Here is a 13,091-nt window from a genome sequence, read left to right on the forward strand (position 1 = left end):
CCCTCTGATAATTGATTAATAGAAGGGTCTATTATCCTCGTGAATTTTTATCGGTTAGTTGATTATTCCATAGTCCACAGGTAGCCCCTGTTGGGGGAAGGGGGAGGTGTGAGCTCCCCAACCCAACATGAGCTGGGCTGCCTGCCTGCCTGGCTCCTAATACACTTTAGATGCAGAGCCATATCAGGGGTAGGTCCAGTGCCCAGTGCATAGACTCATAGACTTTAAGGTCAGAAGGGACCATTATGATCATCTAGTCTGACCCCCTGCACAGTGCAGGCCACAGAATCTCACCCACCCCTCTTAGAATAATCCTCTCACCTATATCAAAGATATGTGCCCAATGCTACAGAGGAAGGCGAAAAACCTCCAGGGCCTCTGCCAATCTACCCTGGAGGAAAATTCCTTCCCGACCCCAAATATGGCAATCAGCTAAACCCTGAGCATGTGGGCAAGACTCACCAGCCAGACACTCAGAAAGTTCCCTATAGCAACTCCTATCATCCCTCCATTGACCTATTTCAAACTGATAATGAATGGTCAATTAGTTACCAAGATCCCGTTATTTCATCCAACCATCCCCTTATCATAGAATCATAGAACCAAGTCCAGCCCCCCGCTCTAGGCAGGACCAATCCCATCTAAATCAACCCGGCCAGGGCTTTGTCAAGCAGAGACTTAAATACCTCTAGGGATGGAGACTCCACTACTTCCCTAGGTAACCCATTCCAATGCTTCACTACCCTTCTAGTAAAATAGTTTTTCCTAATATCCAATCTGGACCTCTCCCACCACAACTTGAGACCATTGCTCCTTGTTCTGCCATCTGAGAACAGCCTCTCTCCATCCTCTTTGGAACCTCCCTTCAGGAAGTTGAAGGCTGCTATCAAATCCCCCCTCACTCTTTGCTTCTGCAGACTAAACAGATCCAAGTCCCTCAGCCTCTCCTCGTAGGTCATATGCTCCAGCCCCCTAATCATTTTGGTTGCCCTCCGCTGGACCCTCTCCAATGCTTCTGCATCCTTTTTGTAGTGGGGGGCCCAGAACTGGACACAATACTCCAGATGTGGCCTCACCAAAGCCGAATAAAGGGGAATAATGACATCTCTGGATCTGCTGGCAATGCTCCTCTTAATGCATCCTAATATGCCATTAGCCTTCTTGGCTACAAGGGCACACTGTTGACTCATATCTAGCTTCTCATCCACTGTAACCCCCAGGTCCTTTTCTGCAGAACTACTACTTAACTGGTTGGTCCCCAGCCTGTAACTATGCTTGGGATTCTTCCGTCCCAAGTGCAGGACTCTACACTTGTCTTTGTTGAATCTCATAAGATTTCTAGTGGCCCAATCCTCCAATTTGTCTAAGTCATTCTGTACCCTATCTCTGCCCTCCAGCGTATCTACCTCTCCCCCTAGCTTAGTGTCATCTGCAAACTTGCTGAGGGTGCAATCTATCCTCTCATCCAGGTCATTGATAAAGATATTGAACAAAACCGGTCCTAGAACCGAACCTTGGGGCACTCCGCTAGAAACCGACCGCCATCCTGACATCGAACCGTTGATCACTACCCGCTGGGCCCGGCCTTCTAGCCATCTTTCTATCCATCTTACCGTCCATTTATCCAATCCACATTCCCTTAACTTGCTGGCAAGAATATTGTGGGAGACCATATCAAAAGCCTTGCTAAAGTCAAGGTATACAACATCCACTGACTTTCCCATGTCCACCGAGCCAGTTACCTCATCATAGAAGCTAATCAGATTGGTCAGGCACGACTTGCCCTTTGTGAATCCATGCTGACTATTCCTGATCACTTTCCTCTCATCCAAGTGTCTCAAAATGGATTCCTTTAGGATCCCTTCCATGATTTTTCCGGGAACTGAGGTAAGACTGACCGGCCTATAGTTCCCTGGATCGTCCTTCTTCCCTTTTTTGAAGATGGGCACTACATTTGCCTTTTTCCAATCATCCGGGATTTCTCCCGATCTCCACAACTTTTCAAAGATAATGGCCAAAGGCTCCTCAATGACATTTGCCAACTCCCTCAGTACCCTCGGGTTCATTAAGTCCGGACCCATGGATTTGTGTACGTTTAGCTTTTCTAAATAGTTCCTAACCTGTTCTTTACCCACCAAGGGCTGTCCATCTTCTTCCCATCTTGCGTCACTTAGCACAGAAGTCCAGGAGCCGACCTTGTCCGTGAATACAGAGGCAAAGAAAGCATTGAGAAACTTCAGATTTCCCCACATCATCTGTCACTAGGTTACCTCCTTCATCCATTAGGGACTGCACACCCTCTCTGATCACCTTCTTCTTGTTGACATGCCTGTAGAAACCTTTCTTGTTATCCTTCACATCCTTAGCCAGTCGCAACTCCATTTGCGCTTTCACCTTCCTGATAACCCCCCAGCATTCTCGAACTATTCATTTAAACTCCTTCCTAGTCATTTTTCCAAGTTTCCATTTTCTGTAAGCTTCCTTTTTGTGCTTAAGTTCACCAAGGATTTCCCCTGTAAGCCAATCCGGTCTCCTACCAGGTTTGCCTCTCTTGCTATGCGTCGGGATGGTTTCTTTCTGTGCCTTCAATAAGGCTTCTTTAAAATACTGCCAGCTGTCCTGGACTCCTTTCCCCTTCATGTTAACATCCCAGGGGATTCTTTCCATCAGATCTCTGAGGGAGTCAAAATCTGCTTTTTTGAAGTCCAAGGTGTGTATTTTACTACTCTCTTTCCTTCCTTTGGTCAGGATCCTGAAATCTACCATCTCATGATCACTGCTTCCCAGGTTGTCACCCACCTCTACGTCCCCTATTAGTTCCTCCCTGTTTGTGAGGAGAAGGTCAAGCTGTGCACGGCCCCTGGTTGGATCCTTCAGCACTTGTACCAAGAAGTCGGGACTGAGCCAGGGTCCTGGGCAGCCCTGCTAAAAAATGTCCTGGCAACGTGTGGGGGGAGAGAAATGCATGTAGTCTATAGCATTAACCAATTAACTTTTGCTTATCTATTAATCGACTTTTATACTATAACATCCCTACCCCAAGAAGGCCTGGACAACCAGCATAAGGGCAGCTGGTGCTAACGCCCATTGGCAGCAAGGCCAGAGCTGGAGCCTACACCTGAGCTGATGGCAGCAGGTCTAGGAGCAGACCAGAAGCAGCCGGCAATGGGGAGGGGCTGCGAAGCCAATGGCAGGGGTCTCCCCTGATGCAGCAAATCCCCTTGGTCAGGTCCAACCTGTAGCTGAGGAGACTGTAACTAACATCCTCAGCAGATTACAGGCCCAGGTGGATCTCACAGCATTCAACCAGGAATCAAATGCCAGAAAATTATGACTCTAGGGAAAACGTATTTCTATTTCTGTTGTTGTATTACCCTAGCACCTAGGTACCCTAGTCATAGACTGGAACCCCTCTCTTAGTTATTTCTCTTGCTGCACTTCAAGGCAGTAAAACTATGACAAGTTGTACGAGGAAGATTTCAAGGCTCGATGAGTGAGATTTTAAATGCACACTGTAAAATTTTTTCCATAAAATTGTAATGGTTTTAAAACTACAAAAGGAAGACATTTCCCTCCATCTGAGTGTCAATGTTGGGTTTGTAAATCTTACCAGTAAACAAAAAGATGGACTGTAATGAGCAGTGCGGGCTCTCTGGGCCCCAATGAGGGCCCCTCTTGGCAGAATAACTCTCCCCAGTTTACCAAATAAAGCAGTGGTTCCCAAACACTGGCCACGGCACATCGCCAGGCCACACCCATGGGAGCAGGGCCAAGACAGGGCAGGCAGTGGCCTTACCGGCAGTGGGGCATGGAGGAGGCAGAGCGGAGCCCATGTGGACCGGTATCCCCCAAGGTGGTGGCATAGGTGGAGGCTATAGCTACGGGCTGGGTGCTAGATTTCACCAGCACTTCTTGGAGGGATGTAGACAGGGTGGAGACAAGACCCAGCACTCAATGAGAAGGGCAGGGATATGGGCAGTAGGTTGTGGCTGCCCAACTATTGCCCGCCCTGTACCGTGTCTGGCCCAGCCATGGACTTGGGCACGCAGGTGGCAGCACATGTTGCCATGAGGAACTTCCCCACCACACATGCTCCCAGGCTGGGTGCATGCACGAGCCTGGCCACACAGAGTCCACCGCGCCAAGGAAGCTGCAACCCCCTCCCTGTTATGGTCCTGGCCCCATAGGAGTCCACCATATGGTTGCCACTAATGGTCCTGCTCATGAGATACTCGGCTGGAGGGGTGATAATAACATAAATTTCTTACACTAAGAAATGTAAGTGTTGAGGGGGCTCAAGGCAGGGAATATGGGGGAGTGCAGGAGTCATTGCTGGAGAGTATGAGGGACCTGGGCAAAGGGCTGGGGACAGGAAGTAGGACAGACTGGTAACATTTTATTTGCATTTTAATTATTTGCATAACGAACATGCAATTATTCAAATAAAATGTTACTGATACACCAGAAGTTTGTGAATGGATTTTCTGGTCCACGGTATAAAAAAGATTGGGAACCACTGAAATAAAGTAAGGAAAACTCCACATGGAGAAATGGAGCTTGGACCCTGAGGAATCCCCTTCATAGCTCTCAGTGAGAGCAGGACAGCTTCAGCTAATATGCTATTAAAACAGATCAGGCTGAGTAAATAATAGCTGCTTGGTGGAAGGAAAAGTTACTGCCCCTTTAAGGGAAAGCTCTGAACTATAGATACTTGTTTGGTTTATTGTTTATTGAAAATGTAGTTTTCTAAACAATTCAAGGAACTGAGAACTTTACAAAGAAGGATAGTGTGCTCGCTCTTAAAAGAAAGCTAAAGTGCTACCTAAAAGAGGATTCCTACCCACCTGTTGCCTAATAAATATGTTCTGTGGCTTCTGTAGAGAGGCCTGTGGATCTCTGATACACCACAAGGATTTCATGTTACACAAAAATAGTCGAAAGCATCTCAGGGTGTGTCTCCACAATTCTGATCACATGATACTTCCTGTTCTATTTGAAAAACAAACAAAAAAATAACTCTCCTGAAAACAGAATTTACTGAGACTAACATAACAACCAGCCCTCAGGATCAAAGAATTCCTAGTTCCTTCACTGGGGTAAAACATACAGTTTTCCACTTGGTTCTAAAAATACATTTATTGTATCTAGCTTACTCCTTCCTAGATTTTGATTTAATTAACAAAGTTACTAACACTAGCAAAAGCTCTGTTTAAACTTGTTCCTCGGAGGTAGTTCCTCAAAAATGCTTAGCCCAGACCCTAGACCCCCTATTCTGTGAAAGTCACTAAGCTCTCTTATCTCCAGGGGGAAAAGGCGTTTCCTGACCCTGAGCTGGAACCTTCCTAAATCCTTTCCCAATATGATCGTCTCCTAACAGTAACAGAGGGCAATATTTCAAGCAAGCACCACAAAAATACAGCCTATCCTTTTACAGACTGATAATGGGTTACACAGGGAGTAATACTTTTCTCTTGAATATAATGTCCCCAATAGGAAATATATTTGAATAATGAAATCCAAAGATGATCCTGGAAGACTGAGACACACTTTGGGGAAATGGACAATTGTAAGAATGGAAGTTAGATAATGGGACAACTCGGAAAGTGACTGAGACGTAAACAATTGGGGATTGGATAGTTGGCAATGGACAATTGGAGCATAGTTGGCCTTAGGCCCAGCTTTAAATGTATTTACTAAAACTGGCCAACTGAACCAAAGCAGCCAAACATTCAGAGGATTGCTCTTGGGAAATTCTATGTCACTGTGTGCGTATAGAATTCACAGCCCCTGCAGATTTCTTTGCTTCCCCACAGAAGAGGCAAAGGGAAACTATAAGGGTACACATGATCAATGCCATAACTAGCTAATTTTGCATCTGAGGAAAGAATATAAAATTGCACCTCCTTAGGAAACGGCACCCCTAAGGAGTGGTTGACATTGACAGGAGCGCTGACATTGCGCAAGGCACGAGCGACGATACCTTAGTAGCTCCTGTCTTAAAATAATTAATTTTCTATATTATTTTTCTGCACCCCCCTCAGCTATACGGCTGAGGTAAGTGCGTCACCCACCTCGCCCTTGTTACAGCCCTGCACATGATGCCCCAGGCAAGCAGATTCAAACCTTGACCTCTAGAGCTTAGTGTAGGAGCCTCTACACTACAGGTTGAGCTATAAAGCTAGCTAGCACTCAGCTTAGGCTGTAGTGCTCACTCATATCAGAGACAGCGACAGCAAGAGAGAGAGAATTGTTCCCAGTTTTCTTAGTGAATTCACCAGGAGTATAAAACAGGTATACATTTTTAAGGAGCTTTATTGTCAAGGACAGTATGGCCTTGTAAATGCTTGTGGTGCCTCAGGATGAGGACTGATCTACATGTTTGGACTGATAAAAATTCTTATCAAAATACACTGTATGAACTGTTTGCTACTGACGGTTCTAGAGATGGTCAGTAGCCAATATAAATTGTGAGTCTGAGTCCCCAGAACTCAATTGCCATTCAGCTGAGATGGGAGGGGTTGAGGGATTTCCCCCTGTGCTCCCTACTCCCGTTCTTCATCCGTTGTACTGTAAATTAAATAAATTACCAAAATAAGAGAAACCTACATGATTATATTGTTACCTTCATATATAAAATATGCACAATTTTGCAGAATTGTAAAATATTGTGCACAAAATGTTTAATGTTTGGTGCAGAATTTTTAATTTTTGGATGCAGAATTCCCCCGGGCTTAGAGAATACTATTAGATTACAGAGACAATGTAATGGGGCCATTGAAAAGGTGGGAGACTGGGAACAGGCAGGGCTGAATGTTAACAACAACTAGATAGTATCAGGAGCACAATATTACGGATGTGAAGAAAGAAAAGCGGAGCAAAGAAAGCAATAGAATCTGGGAGAAAATGAGAGAAAGTCAGAAAGACACTGAGAAATCCACCTGAAAGTCTGACTGAGACTCATTTATCACCTTGCGCTGATGAGTGGTGGAGGATGACAGCTGCGGTATTATCTGCCTTTTTATTTTTTGTAATAGAAAAACAACTTTTTTTGTTTGTGCTGAAAAAATTCTGTTCCCTAAGGCCGTGAGTGTTAATGAATGTAAATAGGTTTAGGGTGATATTCCAACCACTGAGGTAATTACGTAACATGATCAACCTCTTAAATTGACCCAATGCCCAAACGTGTGACACAATTAGGGATTAAAACCCAAAACAGGAGACAAAAAATAAATATCTTTAAGATAGTAGAAAGCAGAGTGTATAAATCAATTACCCAAAACTGTTTGTGGTGTTGTTGCAGCTCTGTTGGTCCCATGACTCAGGATATGAGCGACTCAAGACAAGATGAGGGATAATTTTTACTGGACCAGCTTCAGTTGGTGGAAGGGAAAGCTCTCAAACTCCTGAAAGTTTTTTTTTTTTTCAGATCTAAAGAAAGTAACCAGAGTGCACAACGAATACAAGGTTCTCTCATCAAACTTATCAATAATATAAGATAATGAACACAAAATACCACAAGGTGGCGTAGGAGGGGACCAAATTTGTATCTGAAATAACAAATGTCCTCCTCAAACAGTTGAGAGGTATTACCTGGTGTGGTTTCAGTCTTCATTGCAAGACGTCTAATCATAGGATCAGGTACACAACCACAGACACTCTTTTCATCCCATTAGGGTCATAAAAGATTAGAGGATGTTGTGGAAAAAAAGTCAGAGCTGGGAGTGAGGATCTGTTTTCTGTTCTCAGCTCTACTATTCACTCACTCTGCCATTAACACACTGTGTGATTTTTGGGCAAGTCACTTCCCTCTGTGCTTCAGTTTCACTAGCTGTACAGGAAGGATAACACAAACTTGCCTCACAGCAGGATTAAGACTTAATTCATTAATGCCTTATGACACTCTAGATCATCAGATGCCTCAGCAACAGTCGGACAACACAGCAGGTGATATGTATTACATGCACAAAAATTTTACCAAATCTTCTTTTCTAAACAATCTTATTCTATGGGCCAAATCCCAAGGTCCTTATATAGATAAAACTTTTATGAAAGCCAATTGAAACTTTTAAGCAAATTAAGTAAAGATCTTACGATTTTGGGTAATTGGTGTAAAATGGGATGACGACTGTATTATATAATCACGCCAGCATCTGTATTCTCTGTCTTAGTTATAGTCATATACCAAACTTACTTTTAAAGGAGCATTTTGTGTTAACTAATTCCTTTGGGTATATAACTATTTTCTGTAACTGCAAAAGCAAACCCTTCATGTAACAAATAATGAGCAATCTTGTGGCAAATATATTATGAGTTTTGAGGGTAAAACCCATTTAATCAGATGAGTTAGAATGGAAATACAATTTATTCATAGTGCAGAAAATAATTCCTTTAACACAAGAACCACTTTGGAAGCTCACAATGCAGTATTACAGGGTTCTGTAGAGAATCTAACAATTTAGGTCAGTCTTGAGGAGCAAGGCCAAGAGTTGTTTGCCTGCTCAGACCCATAAGAAATGAACATGTGCCATTGTAGTTAAGCTCTGTCATGTCTCTTATTGAATCTAAGCCTTCATACCATTTACACTTAGGTAATTATTTACATATTTTCCTACTCAGAAGAGCAAATCATCTTCATATCTTGACTAATTAATCTATAAATATCAGACATTAATCACTGTTGCCTATTGAAATTACTGACAAATTTCATTACATGGAGATCTCCTGTCTAGAGGCAGCTATGCTGCCCAGGAATGTCCAATTCTTGGTGTGTTCAGCAGCTAGATACTGAATAGGCAGTCAGAACTCCTAGATTATATTCCCCGCTGTGTTTAAATGAGATCACTCTTGGATGGAATGCCTTCCACTCAGGTAACTGGAAACAGCCAAACCATGGGCTCTAGATTGTGTGGAAACACAGCAAGGAAGATTAAAGTGAGGAAAGAAAGGAGGACAGAACTGAGGAAGAATGAAAGTGTTTGTATCTAAAATGGCAACTCATGGCCATGTCGGATTAGATGTTTGGACATTTGAGAGTAAAAAGGTTTTGCAACCAATGAATGCTCTGTCTAGTCAAAAGCGACGAGGAGTCCTGTGGCACCTTATAGACTAACTGAAGTGTAGGAGCATAAGCTTTCGTGGGCAAAGACCCACTTCGTCAGATGCATGTCATCTGACGAAGTGGGTCTTTGCCCACGAAAGCTTATGCTCCTACACTTCAGTTAGTCTATAAGGTGCCACAGGACTCCTCGTCGCTTTTGCAGATTCAGACTAACACGGCTACCCCTCTGATACTGTCTAGTCAGGGATCTTTAAGCACCAACATGATTATACATCACTAAAACACATGTCCCCAGTAATCTACCCATCACATATTCACATTTATTCTGGATACAAAATAAGTAAAACTAAGATTGACAATAAGAAGACACCCACCATTCTGAATACAGAACTTTGAATCATGTAAAACAAAGTTATAGGAATAATAATACATCCAAATATCCTTTTTTCAATAAAAGTACTTTTATCACATTAAAGAGAACTACAAAACTTATATACATACCCAGTTACTTTTCCATAAGAATGGCCATAATGGGTCAGATAAAAGGTCCTGCCAGGTCTTACAGAGGAAATTAGTAGAATAGCTAATTTATCTAAGCAATTGCTAAAATTGTCACAGAAATATTGTCCTCTTCAATGAAAAGAGCTGTTCACATGCTTGTGAGCATGTGGCTGACATGCCACAATACCAAAGAACTTGGGAATCCTCACTGTTTGGATCAGCATTCCCTTGGGATGTCTGTCAAAAATTATGAACTTGCAGTAACTTGTGATATTTAAGCTGTTAAGGGCCAGGGACTCCCTTATTCCTATTTGTACAGTTCAGAGCACAGGTCAGGTGTTATGATAATACGTACCATCCATACATGTGCATGGTTGTACATCCATCTATTAAAACTATATTATTCAAAAGCTAATAAAATTTGTGTGTGATCCTATTCAAATAGCAGACAAAGTGCTTGAATGGAGATTGGGCACCTGATGAGAAAAAAACATTGAATAAGGTATGTGAACAACACAGGAGCAGAAAGAACAAAAGAGGGAAGTAGGATAAAGAAGATAAGGGTTTTTTTTTCTGATGACAGACAGATATTGAACAAAAATAAATAACATAATCAGGAGAAAAAGATTTAGAGAGGAAATGACCGAGAAAGAAAATGGACGGAGATCAAACTGGTAAAGCAAATGAAATCTCTGTACTGAAAGTGGGTGTGACGTGAACCCTTAGTTATTTGTACTGCAATTAGTACATTATCACCAAGCCAGTAATTTGTTGATTTTGATGAGGATAAACAAGTTGCAGAGTGATAATACTCCTAGTAAGTATTCTTACATGGTATGGTGTGTGGAGGTGGATTGCAGCCATCACTTCAAGAATAAAGGATTCAGTCTTCTAAGTGTCAGGCCAATCATGCACAACTTGTTTTAAACATGCATTTTAAGAAATTGACTTAATTTCTATCAGTCATGCTTTCTTCATCAGCTAATTTGCTACCCAGCAATCTAATAATACATATCACATTTTAAATGGAGGTAGTCTAAAATACATTTACCCTTCCAATGTTGATAAAATAATTCTGTTATGTCCAGACATTGTAGTCTCAGCTGAACTCCTATAAATATTAAAAATACACAGAAAGTAAATGGGTCAAGTATTTATTTTATGAGTGACTCTAATCCTATGTATTAAAAGCATAACTATCTAATAAATATTAAATTCAAAGTTAACAAAACAAGTAATGTGTGGAATATTTGTTAACTGTTTTAAGTGTCATTCATTCATAGATAGCAATATGCCTTTTCTTTTCCCCCTTCCTTGTGACTCTTTAGTCTCTAGACTTTTAATCTGGTTTTAATCTGCAAGAAAGCAGCTTTGTAGGTGATATGTCTTTAATAAAGGAAATAAAATATTGGATGTGGAAAGACCCATGACAGTTGGGAAATGGCAGCTGATTAGATGGAGGATCAGTTGGGGGTGGTGGAATATAAGCTAGGAAGGGGACAGTAAATGACATGTGATTATGTTTGAGACAGAACAAGCAAGGGATAAAGTTGATTTGAGTACTAAGTAATCATAGGTAAATAGAGATAGAACATGTGTGCATTTTAAATCCATATTAACATTAAAAATAAACTGTTTGCTATTTTACATGAGGGTATTTATGAGTGGTACTTTAACAGCTGGAGAGAAATAAATGTACGAAGGCCAAGGAATTAAGAGCAATAGGATGAAAATAAAATAAATTAGATCCCAGCTTTAACACTGCAAGAGAAACCACTATCATGTGGAAAAGGTAAAGATACCAGTTAAATTGCTATGCTGCTCTTGGGATTACAATAAACTGCAGGTGATGTCTTTAACAGGCAAGATACATTAATTAGAATATAAATATGCAGAATGTCAATCCAGTGCACTATTTAATGGAAAGGATGACTGGCTTCACTTCCACAAATAGCACCATTTTTTTAGAGTTGCATATTTAACTTTCCACACAAATAGCAGGAAGCGTATTTTAGATGATGCCCCTTTGCAGGAAGAGATGGAATGTTGGAACTGTGGGAATTAGAAAAAGGTCTTCTGAGGAAAGTGGAGTGTTAGCCACAGGAATTCAGACCCCCTTCCCGCTTGAGGAGGAGAGAGAAAGAAAGGGTAGGGAGGGAAGCGTATTAGGAAGCAGGGTAAGAAGAATTATGTCAGGGAATAGGGAACTGAATAAAGGGGAAAGCCAACAGAATCCTGGAGAAAAGAGACATAACTAAAACTCACCGGAAAACAGAGTCCCAATGATTTCTTTAAACTCAAGTGTGTGAAGCCTGTGAATTGCTGTTTCACATGTATGGTAATATATATATATATAGAGAGAGAGAGAGAGAATCTTGCTATATTGAGTACACTCATTTCTGTGACAAGCAAACAGATTTGGAGAATGTAGCACTGTAGCTATGCAACATGATATATTTACAGTGGATTTGCCACTGTCGCAATCCAAACAGTGTATATTTAATATACCCAAACCTTGATGCAATGCTAAAAAGCCACAGGCTATACTCTGCCTTTAATACAGACAAGCAATTCCCACTGTCACCAACAGAAATAAAGCACATGGATTGAGGGCACTATATGGCTTTAAGTGTTTTTACAGCCCTCCTTTTGGGGTTGGAAGCTTGGTGTGCTCATTTGCACATCAATACCCAGAATGCTTTTTGAGCTCCACCACTATTTTTACGTGTGTTCACGTCTGAGCTTTTGGGGGGGAAAAGTGAAAGTTTGGGATGTTCCTGTGTGCACAAAGTTCCATATTTTCCTCAGTATAACATTTTAAGTGAAGAAATCATATTTATCAATTGATCATCTGGAAATTTATTTAATATTAGATCTAATTTAACATCACAAGTGTAGAAGGGTATACTTGAAGTCTTTGACTTTTTTGATACATCCATATAGCAAAATGTAAACTGAGTGATAGAATTAGAGGGAACGTGCAAAAACAAACTGTGGTTACTTCCCACACCAAGGCCCAACAAGTAAATTTCATCCACCACATCTGAAATTATCATGAAACCATTAAAATAGGATTTTATTGTGGAGAGACCTTGAAGCCACAAGAGAAACTCCTTTATTAAATGGAAGTCGTGGGAGCCTTTGGCATGCCTGGCACAAGCCCTGAGGAACCCAGCCTCCCAATGGAGGGGGCGTTGGGGCTTGCACTGTTCAGTTCCACAACCCCAATGGCCAGTACAAAGCTCAACCGGGGCAGTCCGGGTTTCCCCAACATGGAGGGACGCAGGGTTGTGCAATCGACTGACTCGTGCAGCTTACCCCCACCCCCGGGCAACGCTTCCCCAATTGTTCGTCTCGGGAGGAGGAGGGGGGGTATTACACTGGATTGGGAGCAAACTCATGTACTCCTTTTCTCTCCCCTCCCCCATCTTTGCGTCCAGCTTTCCTGCCCTGGGGGTGCTGTGAAGATCTAAATGCGCGGGGGAGGGGGTCGGCCTCCTTGCAGCCCCTGGCCCCTCTAGGATCAGCTTTC

At 42.1% G+C, this 13,091-nt stretch overlaps 1 long non-coding RNA gene across 1 annotated transcript; it reads right to left on the reverse strand.

Moving 5' to 3' along the window:
* Positions 1-3,423: 3,423 nt before the first annotated feature.
* On the reverse strand, positions 3,424-11,015 carry LOC142818461 (uncharacterized). Its single transcript, XR_012895937.1, has 3 exons — positions 10,611-11,015; positions 7,274-8,896; positions 3,424-4,989 (listed from the first exon to the last, which is right to left on the reverse strand). It is a non-coding gene; the product is annotated as an uncharacterized LOC142818461 (long non-coding RNA).
* Positions 11,016-13,091: the final 2,076 nt, after the last annotated feature.

The sequence above is a fragment of the Pelodiscus sinensis genome, chromosome 15, assembly GCF_049634645.1.
Source record: "Pelodiscus sinensis isolate JC-2024 chromosome 15, ASM4963464v1, whole genome shotgun sequence".
NCBI classification, from domain to species: domain Eukaryota; kingdom Metazoa; phylum Chordata; order Testudines; family Trionychidae; genus Pelodiscus; species Pelodiscus sinensis.